Genomic DNA, 24019 nt, shown 5'->3' with positions numbered 1-24019 from the left:
TCGTTCTTGTAAAATATTGCCAATTTTTTTGTTGTTCTTGTAAAATATTGCCAATTTTTTTAGTAACATTTTGACTTTTATCAAGTAAAATTCTGAGTATTATTATAATATTGCCAAAATGTTAAAGTTTTCTTATAAAATTGTGACTTTTGTCGAGTAAAATTACGACCCTTTTCATAAAATTGCCAAAATGTTAAGCTTTTCTCGTAAAATTGGGACTGTTGAGTGAAATTCCAACTTTTATCCTAACATTGCACAAATGTTCAGTCTTTCTTGTAAAATGTTGACTTGCGTTGAGTAAAATTACGACTTTTTAAAAAAAAATACTGCCAAAATTCTAAGTTTTTCTTGTGAAATTGTGACCTTTCTCTTGTGAAATCCCAACTCATTTTTCACAACAAGCTTTTTCATATTTGCATAGTATGTATATATTATTAATGTTGTAAATACACATCTTTATATATCTAGAAAGGGGGGTAATAAAGAGGTAGGCATTTTTTCCGGAGGTCTCAAGAAGGTAAGAAATACAAGAATGTGTGTGTGTGTGTGTATGTGTGTGTGTGTGTGTGTGTGTGTGTGTGTGTGTGTGTGTGTGTGTGTGTGTGTGTGTAAAATATAATCAAACATCTACAATTTACTGCAGTTAGAAGTTCAATTGTTGGAGGGTGAAATGTGAACATTTCTACTGACACAATTTACATAACATAATATTAATGTTCTTTTTATTAGTTTGAAAGTAGGGCTGCAACAACTAATCCATTAAATCGATTATAAAAATAGTTGGCGATTAATTTAGTCATCGATTCGTTGGATCTATGCTATGCGCATGCGCAGAGGCTACTTTTAAAAAAAAATGTATAAACCTTTATTTATAAACTGCAACATTTACAAACAGCTGAGAAACAATAATCAAAATTAAAGCTGCAAGCAGCGATGGACGGGACCGACTTTGAGGGCTCATAAAATCTAAACCAGAGCAGTAATTAAAACTCTTTCATCAATTTTTAATCAGAAGGGTTCAATCTCTCTCCTGTGCTAGTTTGAAGCCGACACGACAAACGCGCTCAGAGGAGATACTGTTTGAAAAAAGGTGACTGTTTTTACACAACTTTTGTTTTGAAGGGGAATTGCAAACTTCCTGTTGATTTTTTTGCTGGGGGTTGTCAGTGTATGAAATATAGGTCTAAGTGAGACCTACATAGAGGTTTTTGTTTCATGTCTCTACGACATTCCTGCCGGGAGTTACAGGCAGTTGTGTCTGTGTTTTCTTCCTAGGGGGCGCCAGAGCGCAATTTTGAGTTTTGGGGTTTGTTTTTTTGATTAGATGGCAATTTTCGTCAGTCCTGATGTGTGTGTCCAATTTGGTGAGTTTTGAAGCATGTTAAGGGGGTCAAATTACAGCTCAAAGAGGCAGCGGTATAATAATAAAATGCTAGAATTACAATAGGGTCCTCTGTCCCAAAGGGACTCGGTCCCTAATAAGTATGGTGCCAGTATGCAGTTTTTTTCAATAAAATACAGGAAAGGATAGAAATGTAGTTTGTCTCTTTTATCCGATTATTAATCGATTAATCAAAGCAATAATCGACAGAATAATGGATTATCAAATTAGTTTTTAGTTGCAGCCCTATTTGAAAGTAACCATTGAAGTACATTTCCATGCTCTAATTTAGTCTGATTTGTCACATAATTCGTTTTTTTTCCAATTATACAGCAAAATGTGAAGTTGTCGTTTCCATGCTCTTACCTCTAATGTGACTGTTGGCCATGCGCAGTGCGCCTCTCCTACAGTAGGGGGCGACTGTGGTCATTTCTGCTTGTTTAGCTATGTTAGACGGAAGTAGAAGAAGATAATGCTACATGCTAATAGGCTAGCGCTATTGACTTTCAAGCTCCGGATCTGACAGATAAGTACGACTTTCCACTGCTATTCGATGTTGTTATTAATGTTTTAACGTGTTTAAATGACACTTGTGGTTATTAGGATCATCAGAGACATACAAAAAGATCGTTTTTTCTAGTCAACTGCTTTAGGAGGCTTCTGCTTACCAGTTGTCTCAAACAGCCGGGATGCGGTGACGTCATGTCACGTGATTAAATTGTCTTCTTTTAGGAACATTCTGACACTTGTTAAACAAGTACGTTAATAATTTATCATCAACTTTAAACATCCTGACCTGTTCCGGCTTCATATAAGCTGTACTTTGTGCTTGTTTGATTGGTGGAATGGTTTTCATGCGTCACTTGTGCTTTACGTTGGATTGGTCAAACAGAGTCACGTGACAGTGCCCTGACGTAAGAATACGTCTTTGCAAGCGGTATTTATAAATAATGGTGATATAAATAAATGAAAATACCCAAGTAAAAGTAAAAAAAAGTGTGTTGCATTAAAACTACTCTGAGAAGTACAATTCATCCAAAAAGTGACTTAATTAAATGTAACGGAGTAAATGTAGCGCATATGAGACCCTGTATGCATTTTCATGAAAGGAATAAAAAGAAATGATGATGATGATAATGAGACTGAATTGAATAAATAACCTATTGACACAAATGTGGCACTTTTTTCCTTAAAAAAAACAGAAAAAGACTGATGGGGGTCTTGGGATATATTCATGCAAAACAAACGACTTCCCTTAAGCTTTTCTTCCTGTCACTCACACACACACCAGTGACCCGGAGAGACGCAGCCGCAACCCACAGAAAGACCCGCTCCAAAAGGTAGCAATGTTACTCAAGAAAGGTGATGAAGAAATGATGATGACATTAAATACAAGATATGCTATATTTCTACTTAAATAGATATATTTCCAGAAAAAAATGGGGTCGTCTTACATTCAAAAAGGTAAATATTAAAGACTAAGATATGATAGCTGAAGGAATTAAGTTATATATATATATATATATATATATATATATATATATATATATATATATATATATATATATATATATATATATATACAGTATATATATATATATATATATATATATATATATGTATATATATATATATATATATATATATATGTGTTTATATGTATGTATATATATATATATATATGTATGTATATATATATATATATATATGTATGTATATATATATATATATATATATATATATATATATATATATATATATGTGTGTTTATATGCATGTATATATATATATATGTATGTATATATATATATATGTTTATATGTATATATATGTATGTGTATATATATGTATGTGTGTATATATATATATATATATATATATATATATATATATATATATATATATATATATATATATATACATATATATATATATATACATATATATATATATATATATATACAAACACATATATATATATATATATACATATATATATATTACCTTATTTTTGAAGGAAAAGCACTGTACTTTTCAATGAAGATAACTTTAAACTAGTCTTAACTTTAAAGAAATACACTCTATACATTGCTAATGTGGTAAATGACTATTCTAGCTGCAAATGTCTGGTTTTTGGTACAATATCTACATAGGTGTATAGAGGCCCATTTCCAGCAACTATCACTCCAGTGTTCTAATGGTACAATGTGTTTGCTCATTGGCTCAGAAGGCTAATTGATGATTAGAAAACCCTTGTGCAATCATGTTCACACATCTGAAAACAGTTTAGCTCGTTACAGAAGCTACAAAACTGACCTTCCTTTTAGCAGATTGAGTTTCTGGAGCATCACATTTGTGGGGTCAATTAAACGCTCAAAATGGCCAGAAAAAGATCACTTTCATCTGAAACTCGACAGTCTATTCTTGTTCTTAGAAATGAAGGCTATTCCACAAAATTGTTTGGGTGACCCCAAACTTTTGAACGGTAGTGTATATATATATATATATATATATATATATATATATATATATATATATATATATATATATATATATATATATATACATATATATATATATAATATATATATATATATATATATATATATATATATATATATATATATATATATATATATATATATATACATATATGTATATACACACATATATATATACATATATGTATATACACACCAGTGGCGTGCGGTGAGTTTAATGTCTGGTGAGGCACGACTGCATCATCACAGTCAGATTTACAAACATATAAACCTGCAGTGCAGGTGTACCTAATGTTGTGTCCCTGCGGTCGTTCGCGGCTCCTGCAGCGCGAGCATTGTTGTTTTTGCACTTTTTGGCTTCTTGTTAAGTGACTTTTTTTGGGTGGATTCGGTCTTGCACGTGGAGGGTTTGGGTGTGGGCTTTGGTTGGTGTGGCCGCGGCGCTCCCGTCGGGGGTGTATTCTGCGGCGGAGGCTTGGCACCAGGAGGCGGGGTTATGATACGAGCCTCACACAGTGTGTCTCCGCAGCAGATTTATGAATGCTCAGCACTAAAAATACTTTGCACACATACAGTTGTTGACAAAATACACTGCACATTATATACCTCAGCTAACTAAAGTATGGAAATGTATAATATAATTCATATAGCAATACGGTCTCACTGCACAGCAGGCCAGCAGTTAGCCGAGTCGCAATCCATGGTGAGGCACAAGTGCCTCAACTGGCTGCTGATCACCGCACCGTCTCTTCTCAGTATTTGAACGGCAAATGTGAAAATAAAAATAAAAATAATCTAAAACTGGTGAAGTTAAATGGAAAATAACTTTAGTATAATCACTGGATACATATAACAATTTAATTTTTTTTTTTTTCTTTTTACTTTTTTTTTCTTTCCATGATGTCAGGTGAGGCCCCGCCTCCCCTGCCTCTAGTGACTGCACGCCACTGATACACACACACACATATACATATATATATATATATATATATATATATATATATATATATATATATATATATATATATATATATATATATATATATATATATATATATATATATATATATATATATATAATCCTGCTGGTAAGAACCTACTTTGAGATATTGTACAGTCATGAATGGACTACAGCATGCGTTGCATCAAAATAAAAAGACATGCAAGATTGTAGACACCCTCAATGTATCTCACCAGGCATCATTGTTTACAGTGCTCTACCAAATATATGCACAAAATCAGGTGTCCTGCACACACAGACTTTGACATAAACGTCCTTGCATTTATAAAAAAAAAAACTCAATTAGGGAAGCGATTCATATGGCCCCATTCATGGGTGGATCTCGCGTGAGAGGAAGAGGGGACGGGGGACGGAAAGCGTCATTCTGCATAGCAACTGACGCTGGGGTCAAAGTTATAATTACCACAAAACACTTTTTAAGATAGTCATCACTCAGCGCTAAAGTGGATAGCGTACGCCCCAATTCGTCACGTCACATGTGTCAGGTGAACGGGGCCGTATGGATCCACTTCTGGCTGTAGTTGTGTGTGTTGGCATGCAGCAGACGTGGTGCAGAGGTGGTTGGTTGCACTCGCTGCCAACTTCTGTGGCGGAGCAAGAACTTGTTTGAAAGCGCCACACATTACAGGATTATATGGAGTCGAAAAGTTTCAACTGGCATTCGACTATTTTTGGCTCCATTTACAGAGTGAAAAGACTCTGCTGAGATACTTCCACCTGTGCACAACTTTCCCTGCTGCCTTTCTGGCCTTGATAAATACTACGTATAAATACCTCCATTCCCATATGTTCACGTTTTAGTATGTTTCGATTTGAGACACTTTTTATACGCAGTCTCAGTCTTAATAAACATTATTGTTGTCTCTGTGCTTTTTTTTTGTTGAGTTATAACCAATAATTGTGTTGAATAAAGTTGCCAGAGTTTCCAGAGTGTCCCTGAAGGCACCGCAACGGTAAGATTTACCATAATCTCAAACAGGGCCGGCCCGTAGCATAGGCCGTATAGGCAAATGCTAAGGGCGCCGTCCATCAGGGGGCGCCACGCCAGTGCCACAAATGTTGGAGAAAAAAAAAAAAAAAAAAAAAAAGTTGGTACTATTATTTCTAAATACAAAAAAGAATCCCACGTTAGGTAAAATGCAAAGTAAAGCCTATTTAATAGAAATATTATTTGTTACAACATTACGCCCCCCCTCCCCCCGCACGGTGCGCCCCCTCCCTTCCCGTATCATGACTCTTTTTGGACGTCACCACCAAAAAATCAACACAAAATGTCAAAACGGTCAAAACTGTCAGGTGCCCAGGGAAGAAAAAATAGAAAAGAAGAGGAGGAGAAACGAGAAAAAGACAGAGGTAGCAGGTAGGTAACGTTAGCCTACATGAAATTATTTGTCTGTTACAGAATGTGATAGTAACCTGGCTTTTTAGCATTAAGCTAATGTTACATGATTCGGTAATTGCTATTCAATAAATAGCTTGTTCTGCTTTAACGTCGGGTTAATATTGTGGAGGGGGCTAAATTGTTATGGAAAATAATAATGTAACGTTAGGTAATTACAGTACTCCCACCTTACATTCTTCAGGGACATTTGTATTAGATCTTTTAAGCAGGGGTTTTTTGTTTACATTGTTATTGCCTTCTGGTTAGCTAATGTTTGCCCTGCAGGTAATAGTCACTTTTCCACCCCTTTATATATTAGGTATAGTTGTAAGCCTAGTTGTTAAAGTGCACATCATTAATGTTAATTAAGCAATATCACATGAGAGGGAATGCTGTTTTTTAATTTGAGCACTGCTGTGATTCGGTTAAAGATAATCATAACATTCTCATATAATATGTTAATTTGCTTTCTTTCAGTAAAAAAAAAGGTCAAAGACAAAGCTATTCGGTTTCTTGTGAGTATATACACTTCACTGCCGATGTGGGGGGGCGCCACCTAAAATCTTGCCTAGGGCGCCAGATTGGTTAGGGCCAGGCCTGATCTCAAAGGACAGCTATTTTTACTTTCTCGCATTTTCTATTATTTCCTGCTCAGCGCTCTTATTATATATATATATATATATATATATATATATATATATATATATATATATATATATATATATATATATATATATATATATATACATCTACGTATTTCATTATGGGGACCTGATTTTGTGCAGCAATCAAAACACCTGGGACTGATGAGAGCGAGCGGTATTTAGACCAGTTGACCCAAGGATCCTCGTCGGAACTTAGTCTTCTGTGCCGTAAGCCGATAACCCAGCTTTATGCTCTCTCTCTCTCTTTCTCTCTGCGTTTCCCCCTCCGTGTTTCATTGTTCTTCTTTGTCGTCCTCCCCAGCAATCTGCCTTCGGACTGCCACCCTTAATCCTCGACCCCTAGCATGGACACGGACTCTGACGCCTCTCTCTCACCCTGGGTCATCTGCCTGCCCCACGGACTGCCTTCCCGCCTTGTTCCTTCTCCTCGTTTCAACATTTGGTAAAACACTACAGCTAATCACACACATAGCTCGTGATTTAGGGCTATATAAGTAAACATTGATTGATTGATTGATTATTATATATATATTGTAATATATATAATAAAATTCATGTGTCTGTGCCGTCAACTCCCTCCAACCATAACATATATATATATATATATATATATATATATATATATATATATATATATATATATATATATATATATATATATATATATATATGTATATATATATATATACAGTCGTGCTCATAAGTTTACATACCCTGGGAGAATTTATGATTTCTTGGCCATTTTTCAGAGAAAAAAACCTTTTTTCCACTCATGCTTAATGGTCGTGTGAAGCTATTTATTGGCAAACAACTTTGTTTACTCTTTTTAAATCAAAATGACAAAAGAAAGTACCCAAATGACCCTGATCAAAAGTTTACATACCCCAGTGACTTTGATCTGATAACATGCACAAAAGTTGACACAAACAGGTTTGAATGGCTAATCAAGGTTCCAATCCTCACCTGTGGCATGTGTGTTTGTAATTAATGTGAGTGTGTATAAAAGGTCAGCGAGTTTCTGGGATTCTGACAGACCATTGCATCTTTCATCCAGTGCTGCACAGATGTTTCTGGATTCTGAGTCATGGGGAAGGCAAAAGAATTGTCAAAGGATCTGCGAGAAAAGGTAATTGAACTGCATAAAACAGGAAAGGGGTATAAAAAGATATCCAAGGAATTGAGAATGCCAATCAGCAGTGTTCAAACAATGATTAAGAAGTGGAACATTAGGGACTCAGGTAGACCAGCAAAGATTTCAGCCACAACTGCCAGGAAAATTGTTGGAGATGCAAAGAAAAATCCACAAATAACTTCAGCTGAAATACAGGACTCTCTGAAAAATTGTGGTGTGGCTGTTTCAAGATGCACAATAAGGAGGCACTTGGAGAAAAATGGGCTGCATGGTCGAGTGGGCAAAAAGTAAAATTTTGGTCTCATCACTCCAAATTACTTTGTTTCAGAAGTTTTGAGGCTTGTCTCTGTGCTGTTTGGCGTAATGTAGGCGGGATACTTTGTGACATTTGCGCAGAAATGGCTTTCTTCTGGCGACTCGACCATGCAACCCATTTTTCTTCAAGTGCCTCCTTATTGTGCATCTTGAAACAGCCACACCACAGTTTTTCAGAGAGTCCTGTGCTTCAGCTGAAGTTATTTGTGGATTGTTCTTTGCATCTCGAACAATTTTCCTGGCGGTTGTGGCTGAAATATTTGCTGATCTACCTGAATCCCTCATTTTCCACTTCTTAATCAGCGTTTGAACACTGCTGATTGGCATTCTCAATTCCTTGGATATCTTTTTATACCTTTTTATACCCCTTTCCTGTTTTATGCAGTTCAATTACCTTTTCTCGCAGATCCTTTGACAATTCTTTTGCCTTCCCCATGACTCAGAATCCAGAAACATGTGTGCAGCACTAGATGAAAGATGCAATGGTCTGTCAGAAGCCCAGACACTTGCTGACCTTTTATACACACACATTAATTACAAACAAACAGGTCACAGGTGAGGATTGGAACCTTGATTAGCCATTCAAACCTGTTTGTGTCAACTTTTGTGCATGTTATCAGATCAAAGTCACTGGGGTGTGTAAACTTTTGATCAGGGTCATTTGGTTACTTTCGTTTGTCATTTTGATTACACAGTTGTTTGCCAATAAATAGCTTCAAACAACCATTAAGCATGAGTGGAAGAAAGGTTTTTGTGTTATCATTCATATTCTCTGAAGAATGGCCAAGAAATCCTAAATTCTCCCAGAGTATGTAAACTTATGAGCATGACTGTATATACACTACCGTTCAAAAGTTTGGGGTCACATTGAAATGTCCTTTTTTTTTAAGGAAAAGCACTGTACTTTTCAATGAAGATAACTTTAAACTAGTCTTAACTTTAAAGAAATACACTCTATACATTGCTAATGTGGTAAATGACTATTCTAGCTGCAAATGTCTGGTTTTTGGTGCAATATCTACATAGGTGTATAGAGGCCCATTTCCAGGAACTATCACTCCAGTGTTCTGATGGTACAATGTGTTTGCTCATTGGCTCAGAAGGCTAATTGATGATTAGAAAACCCCTGTGCAATCATGTTCACACATCTGAAAACAGTTTAGCTCGTTACAGAAGCTACAAAACTGACCTTCCTTTGAGCAGATTGAGTTTCTGGAGCATCACATTTGTGGGGTCAATTAAACGCTCAAAATGGCCAGAACAAGAGAACTTTCATCTGAAACTCCACAGTCTATTCTCGTTCTTAGAAATGAAGGCTATTCCACAAAATTGTTTGGGTGACCCCAAACTTTTGAACGGTAGTGTATATATATATATAGCATTGGGTCATATAAGTAATGCTGTGCACATGGTTCCATTTAAAGCCTAATTAAAAGTAATTGATGTGAGAAGCTCATGTTTTGCATTATATGACGACACAATAGCAGCAACAAAGTTATTGGACTTTAAAATGAATGCAACTTCCCTGCGGGCAACATTACTTAATAAAATCAGGACTCTTGGCGGGCCAAGTCTGCGGGTCCTAGTCTGGACACTTAGTCTATTTGTGGCGGGGTGCCACTGGGGCTTTAAAGATGGGGGGTGTAAAGTGTCCTCCTATGGGATTCTTGCTGAAACAGCTGTTGCTGGTGGAAACAACTTACTTGGTAAATCCCAGGACTTTCTTTTTCCCTCAAACTAAGAGTTGAGTTGCTACCTCAACATCTGGCAGAGGTGAGAACGCGTCCCCGACAACCTGATACGGACTAACTGCTTTGTGGCCGCACATCATCACCGCACCGAGACTGTCAGCAGGAAATTCGGAGTCATTCCAGTCCCTCAACAGTTTTAGCTTGGGCGGTGGAAAAGTGGCCATCTGCCTGTGCCCTCTCTGGACCGCTGGCTGCCAACCACCGGGCTCCCAAAACGCCACCGGGGACGCTTCCGGGGGCCGTGCATTTGTCCCCGAACAAGCCCGCTTGCTGTAAACGAGCCGGGGACTCCATGCCAGTGGCCGTCAGGAAGACCGGGGATCGCTGGTCGGGTTATTAATGAAGCGTCTGGCTGATGAAGAAGAAAGTGGCTGCCATTTGTGGGGCGTGGGCCACAGCTGGGGCCCACATGAGGGCCTTGAAAGTCTCAGCAGGAAGAGCAGATGCAATTACAGCTCAAAGGCTGCAAAGGCCAAACATTTCATGTTGTCTTGCTAGTGTCAATGAGTTCAACTCAAGGTGGCTCTCTCTTTTTATACTACTCCATTTCTACTACTCCATTTCTACCACTATTTCTATTACTCTATTTCTACCTTCTCTATTTCTACTACTCCATTTCTACTACTCCATTTCTATTACTCGATTTCTACTACTCGATTTCTACTACTTTATTCCTACTACTCGATTTCTACTACTCGATTTCTACTACTCTATTTCTATTACTAGATTTCTATTACTCGTTTTCTACTACTCGATTTCTACTACTCTATTTCTATTACTCTATTTCTACTACTCGATTTCTACTACTTGATTTCTATTACTTGATTTCTATTACTCGATTTCTACTACTCTATTTCTACTACTTTATTTCTACTACTCTATTTGTACTTCTTTATTTCTACTCTATTTCTACTACTCACTTTCTACTGCTTTATTTCTACTACTGTATTTCTACTACTTTATTTCTACTATATTTCTACTACTCTATTTCTACTACTTTATTTTTGCTATATTTCTACTACTCTATTTCTACTACTTTATTTCTACTATATTTCTACTACTCTATTTGTGCTACTTTATTTCTACTATATTTCTACTACTCAATTTCTACTACTTTATTTCTACTACTCTATTTGTACTTCTTTATTTCTACTCTATTTCTATTACTCACTTTCTACTACTTTATTTCTACTACTCTTTCTATTACTCGATATCTACTACTCAATTTCTATTACTCGTTTTCTACTACTCGATTTCTACTACTCTATTTCTATTACTCTATTTGTACTACTCGATTTCTACTACTTGATTTCTATTACTCTATTTCTATTTCTCTATTTCTACTACTCGAATTCTACTACTTTATTTCTACTACTCTATTTTTACTATATTCCTTCTATATTTCTACTACTCTATTTCTACTACTTTATTTTTGCTATATTTCTACTACTCTATTTCTACTATATTTCTACTACTCTATTTGTACTACTTTATTTCTACTATATTTCTACTACTCTATTTCTACTACTTTATTTCTACTACCATCAGTGTGTGAATGTGTGTGTGAATGGGTAAATGTGGAAATAGTGTCAAAGCGCTTTGAGTTCCTTAAAAAAAAAGGTAGAAAAGTGCTACACAAGTATAACACATTTACATTTACATTTACTCTATTTGTACTTCTTTATTTCTACTCTATTTCTACTACTCACTTTCTACTACTTATTTCTACTACTCGATTTCTACTACTCTATTTTTGCTACTTTATTTCTACTACTCTATTTCTACTACTTTATTTCTACTATATTTCTACTACTCTATTTCTACTAGTATTTCTACTAGTATTTCTACTACTCTATTTCTACTACTTTATTTCTACTACTCTATTTCTACTACTTTATTTCTACTACTTTATTTCTACTATATTTCTACTACTCTATTTCTACTAGTATTTCTACTACTCTATTTCTACTACTTTATTTCTACTACTCTATTTCTACTACTTTATTTCTACTACTCTGTGTATACTACTTTTTTCTACTACTCTATTTATACTACTTTATTTATACTTTATTTCTACTATATTTCTACTACTCTAATTCTACTACTCTATTTCTACTACTTTATTTCTACTACTCTATTTCTACTACTTTATTTCTACTACTCTACTTATACTACTTTTTTCTACTACTCTATGTCTACTACTTTATTTATACTATATTTCTACTACTCTATTTCTACTACTTTATTTCTACTAGTCTATTTCTACTACTCAATTTCTACTACTCAATTTCTACTACTTTATTTATACTTTATTCCTACTCTATTTCTACTACTCTATTTCTACTACTCTATTTCTACTACTTTATTTCTACTACTCTATTTCTACTACTTTATTTATACTACTCTACTTATACTACTTTTTTCTACTACTCTATGTCTACTACTTTATTTATACTATATTTCTACTACTCTATTTCTACTACTTTATTTCTACTACTCAATTTCTACTACTCAATTTCTACTACTTTATTTCTACTACTTTATTTCTACTACTCTGTTTCTACTACTTTATTTCTATTACTCTATTGTTACTACTACTACTACCAAACATCTCAGAGCTTGGCTACTAGAAGAACAACACTGCTGCCACAATCACGCCTAAACGTGTGTATAGTTTTTTTAATATGAGCTAACTGTTGGGGTACCTTTTACTACTTTTACCCTTTTAAGGCTCCTTGTTGTCTTATATGTAAACATCAACCTGCTGAAGGCAGTAAAGATCAATGTTATGAAAATTACTTTTAAAAAGTCATTAATTATAGTTACTCGTTACTTTACCAAAAAAGGAAGACATGAAACTGCTACAGGAAAATCCTCAAAAAAAGAGAAACAGCCACCAAAATAGGAGCGCAAGACAAGAAGTAAAACACTACACACATGAAAACATCAAAAAAGTCCAAATAAGTCAACGGTGTGATGTGACAGGTGGTGACAGTACACCTACTTTGAGACAAGAGCTATATTGATGCATGCTTGGTTATGCTTTAAAGTCATATCCAACAATTGTGACAACAACTTTTTACTGTCAACTAAGATTCGTTTTTTAATGATTTCTGCTGGTGGTGTGCCTCCGCATTTTGTCAACGCAAAAAATGTGGCTTGGCTCAAAAAAGGTGGAAAAACACTGTACTAAACAACTTGTCTTTTAGTAGTAAGTAAACAAACAAAGACTCCTAATTAGCCTGCTGACGTATGCAGTAACATATTGTGTCATTTATACACCTATCATTTTGTACACATTATAAAGGACAAGCTGTAAAAATTGATTATTAATCCACTTTTCATTTACTGCTAATATCTGCTTATGTGCTGTTTTAACATGTTCTATCTACACTTCTGTTCAAATGTAATAATCACATGTTCTTCTGTTTTGGATGATACCACAAATGTAGGTATCGATCCGATACCAAGGGAGGTAATGAGTCCCATTTTTATAGTCTTTGGTATGACTGGGCCGGAGTTTGAACTCACGACCTACCGATCTCAGGGCGGACTATGGCGTCACATTAGTACCAAAAATCCAAGCGCGTAAAAACTGTTATCGCGCGCTGATTCTCCACTTCGTGCGCGCGCGCGACACCCTTTTGCGCGCACGTGGTGCGCACGGTCTGTGCGCTGTCATGTTTCATTTTGGTACTTTGGGGGCGGGCATGCTTAGACCGCCCCTTCTTTCTGATTGGCTTTGAGCAATCAGAAGTATAGCAGGGCGGGTCATCGTCAATATGTATCAAGATTTACGGAGGAAGAAGTGGATAAAAAAATGTTGGCTGAAAAAGAGGTAAGTTATTGAACTGCTTTGGAGTGATTGTAAGGGTACTATTACTAAAAAAAAAAAATACATTTTTATTTATAAAGCACTTTTCATACATTTAAAATGCAGCTCAAAGTGCTTTACATAGTTAAAAACAAAATGAGAAATAACACCCACACCCCATGAAGACAGTCAAACATGTACATAAAAGTAAACAAACAACAACAACAATAATAATAACAACACAATGACAATAGCCAATCACAGGAACCCTCTGGACGTGGAGATCCAGAGGGCTCTTTGAGGAAACACTAGATCAGGGGTCACCAACGCGGTGCCCGCGGGCACCAGGTAGCCCGTAAGGACCAGATGAGTAGCCCGCTGGCCTGTTCTAAAAATAGCTGCCTCTATTTTTTAAATTTTATTTATTTACTAGCAATCTGGGCTCTACATTTTTAATTCTAAGAGAGACAAAACTCAAATAGAATTTGAAAATCCAAGAAAATATTTTAAAGACTTGGTCTTCACTAACTGACAAAGAAACATAACAGATTTGGTGTCCAGTTCAAAGTGTGACATGAATTATTTACAAATTTGAGAGTTGACTTTTGTATTTTACATGAGTTATTATTTGTACAAACATGGTGCAAAGTAATTCATGATTTGTTAAAAAATGTTAGTGGCTAGCTAGTTAAAATGGGATATTGTGATTTCACAAGACTGTCTTAGAAGTGATCATTTGAAAATGTTCAATTTGAAAAATGTGCACTTAGAGAAAATATAAAAATAAAGTGTTGCATATTGATATTTATCTGTTTCTATATATATTTATTGTGAGAAATCATTAAGATGATCAGTGTTTCCACAAAGATAAATATCATTAATTATTAATAATAACATAGAGTTAAAGGTAAATTGAGCAAATTGGCTATTTCTGGCAATTTATTTAAGTGTGTATCAAACTGGTAGCCCTTCGCATTAATCAGTACCCAAGAAGTAGCTCTTGGTTTCAAAAAGGTTGGTGACCCCTGCACTAGATGATCAAATAAATGGATTAAAAATAATTAAAATACACATCAGGTAAAAGTCCAAAAATAATATGAAATAAGATAAGATATAATCAAACATAAAAATAAACTACAATATGAAAAACTATAAAATAAAATAAAATACAATAAAAACTGAAATATAAATATAATAAGACCATATAAAAATAGGCTAAGATATGATAAAACATAAAAATAAGCTAAGATATGATAAAACATAAAAATAACTAATACTAATAGAATAATCCTGCACATTGGGCCTAATATTTGTGTAGTAAAGTGGTTTTTGAATTCGAGCAATGTAATCTGAAAGATGTTTAAAATATCAACAATTAATGTTAATATTTTTGAAACAATATACTTCTCATAACATGAGTATCTGTGTGGTGTGCATGAGAGAGTGTAAAGAAAAGCATTGCTATAGTTTCACTTCATCTGCCTTTTTTTTTTACAACCTACTTGAAGTTGTATTTATCTTTTCTTTTTTTTCATTTTTTTTTCAAAGCCAATCAGAAAGAAGGGGCGGTCTAAGCATGCCCGCCCCCAACGTTCCAAAATGAAACATGACAGTGCACAGACCGAGACAGCGTGCGCGCACAAAGGCACCATGCGCGCGCAAAAGGGTGTCGCGCGCGCGCACGAAGTGGAGAATCAGCGCGCGATAACAGTTTTTACGCGCTTGGATTTTTGGTACTAATGTGACGCCATAGCGGACACTCTAACCCGGTGTTTTTCAACCACTGTGAGATCCAGTCTGGTGTGCCTTGGGAGATGATGTAATTTCACCTATTTGGGTTAAAAATATTTTTTGAAAACCAGTAATTAGTGTCGGTGCTGTCTAGAGCTCGGCAGAGTAACCGTGTAATACTCTTCCATATCAGTAGGTGGCAGCAGGTAGCTAATTGCTTTGTAGATGTCGGAGGCAGTGTGCAGGTAAAAAGGTATCTAATGCTTAAACCAAAAGTAAAGAAAAGGTGAGTGCCCCCTAAGAAAAGGAATTGAAGCTTAGGGAAGGCTATGCAGAACGAAACTAAAACTGAACTGTCTACAAAGTCAACAAAAACAGAATGCTGGACGACAGCAAAGACTTACTGTGGAGCAAAGACGGCGTCCACAAAGACAATGTACAAACCCCGTTTCCATAAGAGTTGGGAAATTGTGTTAGATGTAGATATAAACGGAATACAATGATTTGCAAATCCTTTTCAACCCATATTCAATTGAATGCACTACAAAGACAACATATTTGATGTTCAAACTCATAAACTTTTTTTTTTGTTGCTAATAATAATTCACTTAGAATTTCATGGCTGCAACACGTGCCAAAGTAGTTGGGAAAGGGCATGTTCACCACTGTGTTACATGGCCTTTCCTTTTAACAACACTCAGTAAACGTTTGGGAACTGAAGAGACACATTTTTTAAGTGGAATTCTTTCCCATTCTTGCTTGATGTACAGCTTAAGTTGTTCAACAGTCCGGGGGTCTTCGTTGTGGTATTTTAGGCTTCATAATGCGCCACACATTTTCAATGGGAGACAGGTCTGGACTACAGGCAGGCCAGTCTAGTACCCGCACTCTTTTACTATGAAGCCACGTTGATGTAACACGTGGCTTGACATTGTCTTGCTGAAATAAGCAGGGGCGTCCATGGTAACGTTGCTTGGATGGCAACATATGTTGCTTCAAAACTTGTATGTACCTTTCAGCATTAATGGCGCCTTCACAGATGTGTAAGTTACCCATGCCTTGGGCACTAATACACCCCCATACCATCACACATGCTGGCTTTTACACTTTGCGCCTAGAACAATCCAGATGGTTCTTTTCCTCTTTGGTCCGGAGGACACGACGTCCACAGTTTCCAAAAACAATTTGAAATGTGGACTCGTCAGACCACAGAACACCTTTCCACTTTGTATCAGTCCATCTTAGATGAGCTCAGGCCCAGCGAAGACGACGGCGTTTCTGGGTGTTGTTGATAAACGGTTTTCGCCTTGCATAGGAGAGTTTTAACTTGCACTTACAGATGTAGCGACCAACTGTAGTTACTGACAGTGGTTTTCTGAAGTGTTCCTGAGCCCATGTGGTGATATCCTTTACACACTGATGTCGCTTGTTGATGCAGTACAGCCTGAGGGATGGAAGGTCACGGGCTTAACTGCTTACGTGCAGTGATTTCTCCAGATTCTCTGTACCCTTTGATGATATTACGGAGCGTAGATGGTGAAATCCATAAATTCCTTGCAATAGCTGGTTGAGAAAGGTTTTTCTTAAACTGTTCAACAATTTGCTCACGCATTTGTTGACAAAGTGGTGACCCTCGCCCCGTCCTTGTTTGTGAATGACTGAGCATTTCATGGAATCTACTTTTATACCCAATCATGGCACCCACCTGTTCCCAATTTGCCTGTTCACCTGTGGGATGTTCCAAATAAGTGTTTGATGAGCATTCCTCAACTTTATCAGTATTTATTGCCACCTTTCCCAACTTCTTTGTCACGTCTTGCTGGCATCAAATTCTAAAGTTAACGATTATTTGCAACAAAAAAAAAAAGTTTATCAGTTTGAACATCAAATATGTTGTCTTTGTAGCATTTTCAACTGAATATGGGTTGAAAATGATTTGCAAATCATTGTATTCCGTTTATATTTACATCTAACACAATTTCCCAACTCATATGGCAACGGGGTTTGTACATCCGAACATGACGTGACAATCAACAATGTCCCCACAAAGAAAGATAAAAACAACTGAAATATTCTTCATTGCTAAAACAAAGTAGATGCGGGAAATATCGCTCAAAGGAAGACATGAAACTGCTATGGGAAAATACCAAAAAAGAGAGAAAAAAACACCAAAATAGGAGCGATAGACAAGAAGTAAAACACTACACACAGGGCGCACACTCGAACCACGAGGTCACTGAGTGGGTAAAATAGATCTGAATAAACCCGCTCATCGGCAGTGCGCCTTATAATCCGGTGCGCCTTATGGTCAGGAAAATACCCCTAATATCCCTAACTTTTCGTGTGGATTATGAGTGGAAAGCGACCCACCGTGCAGCAAGAAGTCATTCTAATGTCCTTTTCTCCTTCTTCTTTAAGTGCACCATTTTATTATGATCCACGACATGCTGTAAATGTGACGGACTCGAACATAAAGCCATGAGTTGTTAAATCTAATGTCTCTAAAGTACGCGCCTTCTGACGGGCGCCGCATCCCTTCATTTATGCAACGCTATTCATCATTTACGACGCGTTTGTTGTCGGGTGTTGTTTTTTTGGTTTTTTTCCCGCACTTTGCCGAGGCGGCCCGAGACAAAAGACGCGAGCGTGAGCCGGGGGGGGAAAATGAATTTGCACGCTCATCTGTATTCACCAGGACGCGGGCCGCGTGGGTTTCTAACGATGTCTGTCTATAATGAGCAGGATTAGTGTAGCGAGACTTTTAATATGTTCTGCTGGAACGCTGACTCAGGCTCTTTCTGATCCCGCCGCTTGACATTCTACGAGCTGGAAGCCGCAGGAAAAAAAAAATTTAAAAAAAATCCAATCAACAAAAACAACGTGCAAATTTATTATGAGGGATGTTCCCATCAGGGTTGTATGATGCCGATACCGATCATCCATGAGTGATATCGGCCGGTATTGATCATATGTATTCATTTTTTTATCAAATCAATCACACTTTTGCATTTTAATTAGTCGCAATTAATAGACTGCAAAGACAAGACATTTAACGTTGGAACTGGTAAACTTTGTTATTTTTTGCAAATATTAGCTCATTTGGAATTTGATGCCTGCGGCATGTTTCAAAAAAGCTGGCACAAGTGGCAAAAAAGACTGAGAAAGTTGAGGAATGCTCATCAAACTCTTGTTTGGAACATCCCGCAGGTGAACAGGCTAATTGGGGGTTGGGTGCCATGATTGGGTATAAAAGCAGCTTCCGTGAAATGCTCAGTCATTCACAAACAAGGACGGGGCGAGGGTCACCACTTTGTCAACAAATGCGTTAGCAAATTGTCCAAGAGTTACAGTCTTTAAGTGCAAGTTAAACCTCTACTATGCAAAGCCAAAGCCATTTATCAACAACACCCAGAAACACTTCACTGGGCCCGAGCTCATCTAAGATGGACTGATGCAAAGTGGAAAAGTGTTCTGTGGTCTGACGAGTCCACATTTCAAATTGTTTTTGGAAACTGTGGTCGTCGTGTCCTCCAAAAAAAAAAGGAAAAGAACCATTCGGATTGTTCTAGGCGCAAAGTGTAAAAGCCAGCATCTGTGATGGTATGGGGGTGTATTAGTGCCCAAGACATGGGTAACCTACACATCTGTGAAGGCACCATTAATGCTGAAAGGTACATACAGGTTTTGGAGCGACATATGTGGCCATCCAAGCAACGTTGTCATGGACGCCCCTGCTTATTTCAGCAAGACAATGCCAAGCCACGTGTTACAACAGCGTGGCTTCATAGTAAAAGAGTGCGGGTACTAGACTGGCCTGCCTGTAGTCCAGACCTGTCTCCCATTGAATAGGTGTGGTGCATTATGAAGCCACTTTGTCAACAAATGCGCGAGCAAATTGTTTAAGAACAACATTTCTCAACCAGCTATTGCAAGGAATTTAGGGATTTCACCATTTACAGTCCGTAATGTCATCAAAAGGTTCAGAGACTCTGGAGAAATCACTGCACGTAAGCGGCAAGGCCGAAAACCGACATTCAATGCCCGTGACCTTGGATCTGTCAGGCGGTACTGCATCAAAAAGCGATGTCAGCGTGTAAAGGATATCACCACATAGGCTCAAACACTTCAGAAAACCACTGTCAGTAACTACAGTTGGTCGCTACATTTGTAAGTGCAAGTTAAAACTCTACTATGCAAAGCCAAAGCCATTTATCAACAACACCCGGAAAAACCGTCTTGTCTTTGCAGTGTATTCAATTGAATATCATTTAAATGGTTCATTTTATTCACCTTATTATGCTTCTGATATCCCTGCTTTTTAGTATAGTTGTCACCTCCGACCGCACATTTTTTAAACAAAAGTGCCGAAAGTATAGCATGGTAATGTGAGTACGCAAAATTTTGCAACTTATATTGTAAAACGATGTGATATTAATGCTGTGAGGGGACAAATGGGAAAAAAATCAGGTAGCATTTGAGGTAAAAATCAACTGTTTATGCTCTCATGATGATCAGTAACTACTTGTAATGATGCTTTATTATTTCTTCTATTGACTTCCAGCAACTTTGAGATGTGGCTATGGTATGCATACTCCATCTAGTGGTAATGGCTCAAATATTGTTTGAGCCAGTGTTACTGTTCAAATGTAATGTAGCATTGGCCCAAAAATATTAAACTTGTTAAATAAAACCTCTGCCTGGTTTTTGCTTGAAGAAGTCAAATAAAAAGAAACAAAAGTCCGAATCCGTCAGTTATGCGCCGGAACAGTTCCAACAGATGGCGTTGCTTCTTCGGTGAGCAGGAAATCATAACCATTTAAAGCAGTGGTCCCCAACCAAGAAATTAAAAAAAAAAAAATTAATTTTTTTTTTATTTTTTTTTTTTTATGAAATCAACATAAAAAACACAATATATACATTGTATATCAATATAGATCAATACAGTCTGCAGGGATACAGTCCGTAAGCACACATGATTGTATTTATTTATGTAAAAAAAACAACATTTTTTTTTTTTTTTTTTTTAAATACACCTCTCCCCCCACCGGTCCGTGGGACAAATTTTCAAGCGTTGACCGGTCCGCAGCTACAAAAAGGTTGGGGACCACTGATTTAAAGGATTAGCTGAGAAGTTTGCAGCGACTCATGTGGCGTGCAGGACTGCGCTCCTGCAGCTGCTTAGTTGGCCCTGGTCCACTTGATCCACTTAGTCCACTATCCACACCTGCACAGACCTCCCACTTGCACAAACATTCCTGTGATGTTATATATTCACGCGCCATCGCCATGGAATTCTTCACATTGTATTGTAACAGCAGCTCAGCACCGCCGGGACAAAAAAAGTTAAGAGGTTAAGAGTAGGTGTGCACAAAAAAAAAATAAAAATTACATCTGAACCACAATTCCTACTCATCACGATTCAAAATAGATTCATAATTTTTTAAAAATGGATTAAAAAAAAAAATATATATATATGTACTGTATGTATGTATGTGTGTATGTATTTATGTATGTGTGTGTGTGTGTGTATATATATATATATATATATATATATATATATATATATATATATATATATATATATATATATATATATATATATATATATATATGTATGTATGTGTATTGAGGTGGGCGTGTTTGGGGGGGGCGGGATTTGGTGGTAGCGGGGGGTGTATATTGTAGCGTCCCGGGAGAGTTAGTGCTGCAAGGGGTTCTGGGTATTTGTTCTGTTGTGTTTATGTTGTGTTACGGTGCGGATGTTCTCCCGATATGTGTTTGTCATTCTTGTTTGGTGTGGGTTCACAGTGTGGCGCGTATCTGTAACAGTGTTAAACTTTGTTTATACGTCCACCCTCAGTGTGACCTGTATGGCTGTTGACCAAGTATGCCTTGCATTCACTTATGTGTGTAAAAGCCGCATATATTATGTGACTGAGCCGGCACGCTGTTTGTATGGAGGAAAAGCGGATGTTACGACAGGTTGTAGAGGACGCCAAAGGCAGTGTCTTTGAGGCACGCCCCCCAATATTGTTGTCCGGGTGGAAATCGGGAGACATTCGGGAGAATGGTTGCCCCGGGAGATTTTTGGGAGGGACATTGAAATTCGGGAGTCTCCCGGGAAAATCGGGAGGTTGAAACCAATACCGATAATTTACGATATTACATTTTAAAGCATTTATCGGCCGATAATATCGGACATCTCTAATATATATACATACACTATATATATATATATATATATATATATATATATATATATATATATATATATATATATATATATATATATATATATATATATATATGTATGTATGTATGTATGTATGTATGTATGTGTGTGTGTGTATATATGTGTGTGTATATGTGTATGTGTATATATACACGTGTGTTTGTATATATATATATATATATATATATGTATATAATTTTTTAGTGTATATATAATTATTAATTAAAATAATTGAATATTAAGCGTATGTGAAAGTTTTGTAATCAATCAGAAACATCAAGCAGCTAAAATGTGCCAAACGTGGGTTTTTCCCATCATGCATTGCAGTGGATTTAAATGGGTGTCATTTTGAATTATGTGTTGTGCTTGGACATTTTTATTACAACATCCACAAAGTTCAGTGAGCAGGTTTTGTTACGTGTGACCATGTGTGTTGACTTTTTGTGTTGGTTTATTTGGGACATGAGTGGGAAAGGTTGTTTGGATTGGGTCATGTATAAAAATGCTGCATGCATGTTAAAGTGCAATTCATGGTCATTAATCTGAATTACCCATGTTCTCCACAAGATGGTGGCATAACTGCATGCATCCAAAAATCCCCAGATTTCCCAGAATTCCAGGTTTTCCGGGACATTTTTCCCATTCAAAATGAATTGGCCCTTTTTCAAACTTTCACCATTTCCACATTTTTCACACGATTCAAACCGTTCCAACTTCAAACGGGCTTTCCATTGACAAATTCCAAAAATCCCCAGATTTCCAAGAATTCCAGGTTTTCCGGGACATTTTTCCCATTCAAAATGAATTGGCCTTTTTTCAAATTTCCACATTTTTCAACCGATTCAAACAATTCTTCTTCTCCTTCTTCTTCTCCAGATTTTGGCGCTCTCTACCTTCCACATTTTTCACCCGATTCAAATCGTTCCAACTTCAAACTTAAAACGGGCTTTCCGTTGACAAATTCCAAAAATCCCCAGATTTCCAAGAATTCCAGGTTTTCCGGGACATTTTTCCCATTCAAAATGAATTGGCCCTTTTTCAAACGTTCGCCATTTCCACATTTTTCACACGATTCAAACCGTTCCAACTTCAAACGGGCTTTCCATTGACAAATTCCAAAAATCCCCAGATTTCCAAGAATTCCAGGTTTTCCGGGACATTTTTCCCATTCAAAATGAATTGGCCTTTTTTCAAATTTCCACATTTTTCAACCGATTCAAACAATTCTTCTTCTCCTTCTTCTTCTCCAGATTTTGGCGCGCTCTACCTTCCACATTTTTCACCCGATTCAAATCGTTCCAACTTCCAACTTAAAACGGGCTTTCCGTTGACAAATTCCAAAAATCCCCAGATTTCCAAGAATTCCAGGTTTTCCGGGACATTTTTCCCATTCAAAATGAATTGGCCCTTTTTCAAACTTTCGCCATTTCCACATTTTTCACACGATTCAAACCGTTCCAACTTCAAACGGGCTTTCCATTGACAAATTCCAAAAATCCCCAGATTTCCCAGAATTCCAGGTTTTCCGGGACATTTTTCCCATTCAAAATGAATTGGCCTTTTTTCAAATTTCCACATTTTTCAACCAATTCAAACAATTCTTCTTCTCCTTCTTCTTCTCCAGATTTTGGCGCGCTCTACCTTCCACATTTTTCACCCGATTCAAATCGTTCCAACTTCAAACTTAAAACGGGCTTTCCGTTGACAAATTCCAAAAATCCCCAGATTTCCAAGAATTCCAGGTTTTCCGGGACATTTTTCCCATTCAAAATGAATTGGCCATTTTTCAAACTTCCACCATTTCCACATTTTTCACCCGATTCAAACCATTCCAACTTCAGACTTTAAACGGGCTTTCCCTTGACTAATTCCAAAAATCCCCAGATTTCCCAGAATTCCAGGTTTTCCGGGACATTTTTACCATTGGAAATGAATTGGCCATTTTTCTGTCAGATATTTCAAATTAAGTTGGAGTTCACACCGCGGTCCAGATCCCTCATTAAACTAGGACCGTAGTTTGGACAACCCTGGTCTATACGATACAACAGGAGTGTTTTTTAGGAATCCCAAGTTTTGAACTGAACCCAAGGTTCAA

The 24019-nt window shown here is 36.8% G+C and overlaps 1 protein-coding gene and 1 long non-coding RNA gene across 2 annotated transcripts in view; one reads left to right on the top strand and one right to left on the bottom strand.

The window, feature by feature from the left end:
- LOC133661298 (neuron navigator 3-like) overlaps positions 1-24019 on the bottom strand; it is a 396870-nt gene that overhangs the window by 227681 nt on the left and 145170 nt on the right. The gene's annotated exons all lie outside the window — the stretch shown is intronic.
- On the top strand, positions 1846-2845 carry LOC133662350 (uncharacterized). The gene is made up of 3 exons (XR_009828094.1): positions 1846-1911; positions 2673-2721; positions 2803-2845. It is a non-coding gene; the product is annotated as an uncharacterized LOC133662350 (long non-coding RNA).

Source organism: Entelurus aequoreus, linkage group LG12, assembly GCF_033978785.1.
Source record: "Entelurus aequoreus isolate RoL-2023_Sb linkage group LG12, RoL_Eaeq_v1.1, whole genome shotgun sequence".
NCBI lineage: Eukaryota > Metazoa > Chordata > Actinopteri > Syngnathiformes > Syngnathidae > Entelurus > Entelurus aequoreus.
This window is presented reverse-complemented; position numbering and strand designations above follow the sequence as displayed.